At 33.7% G+C, this 1361-nt stretch overlaps 1 protein-coding gene across 3 annotated transcripts in view; it reads right to left on the bottom strand.

The window, feature by feature from the left end:
- Nucleotides 1–1361, bottom strand: part of LOC106868055 (uncharacterized) — a 675046-nt gene that overhangs the window by 583528 nt on the left and 90157 nt on the right. The window lies entirely within an intron of this gene.

Below are 1361 nucleotides of genomic sequence, written 5' to 3'. Positions count from 1 at the left end.
ATATATATATATGTATATATATGTGTGTGTGTGTGTATGTATGTATGTATACGACGGGCTTCTTTCAGTTTCCGCCTACCAAATCCACTCACAAGAAGGCACTTGCCCAAGGTACCACGTAGTGGGACTGAACCCTGAACTATGTGGTTGGGAAGTAAGCTTCTTGCTACACAACCACGCCTACGCCTATATTTATATATATATGTTACATGAACGTTTAACGAGGATGCGCTTTTAAATTACTATATCTGTCTATATACTGCACGTTAAAATACTTGTCAGTACTTCAATATAGAGATAAATATAAATATTGAAATAGATATACACAGTAGAAACTCATAAAACCACAAACATATACAACTACATATATAGAGAGAAAGGGAGAGTGAGAGAGCAGCAAGGCAGATTTTTAATAGGTAGATTGATTGATAGGTAGTGAGGGTGGGGAATTGGTATATAGGTATATAGATTGACCATTGATTCCTGGCTAAACGTACACCCGATATCAAGTACACACATGCAACGGCTGGGAAGTAAAAGAAAATAGTGATTCCCGATATATGCATGGCTACTCGTACGTGCCTGACCACTTAAAAAGTAGAAATAGTTAATCAAGGAGTTATTTTCTGTTCTTCATATATATTTTGTGTATATGTACTGAGCTTCAATGAGCAAATTGTATTGATTCTAAAAGGGGACCTTTACTTCATCTTCCATTTGACAGCATACATCTACCTAAGATATAATACTGAAAGATGTCAACCATGGAAACTGTTAACTATAGTAAATCACTTAGGCTGAAGTAGTCCAACGTCTGTCTTCTTCGCTGAGAATAAAATTTAAATCCAGATTTGCATCCTAGAATTTATTGTGATCTGTTTCAGCTGTCATCCTTTAGTGTGCAATTGAGTGAGGTTCAGTTACGAGTTATTAAAAAAAGTTAAATTTAAGTCAAAATCTACAAATGAGATTTTAGAAAATTGTTTCTCTTTCATCATCGCAATGTTTCATAATAGTTATTGCTATTGATTTTTAACACAACAAATACTATAGAATAGAGAAGAGAAATGTTAGTATAATTTATATCATAAGTGATATTTTCTGAAAAATACTTTTGATATAATAAGATTCATCAGATAATCTAGGTGGAAATGACGGTTACCAAATCAAGAATACATGAAAATAAATAAATTTCAACCATGAAAATATTCCTTCCTAACATTGTTCATGCCAAGCAACAAACGTACACACGCGTGAAATGCACGCGCGTACAAACACGCACGAACACACACGCATAAGCACACACATGCATTCATATATATGCATGCACGTATGCATTCATATATATATATATATATATA

This window comes from Octopus bimaculoides, chromosome 3, assembly GCF_001194135.2.
Source record: "Octopus bimaculoides isolate UCB-OBI-ISO-001 chromosome 3, ASM119413v2, whole genome shotgun sequence".
NCBI classification, from domain to species: domain Eukaryota; kingdom Metazoa; phylum Mollusca; class Cephalopoda; order Octopoda; family Octopodidae; genus Octopus; species Octopus bimaculoides.
This window is presented reverse-complemented; position numbering and strand designations above follow the sequence as displayed.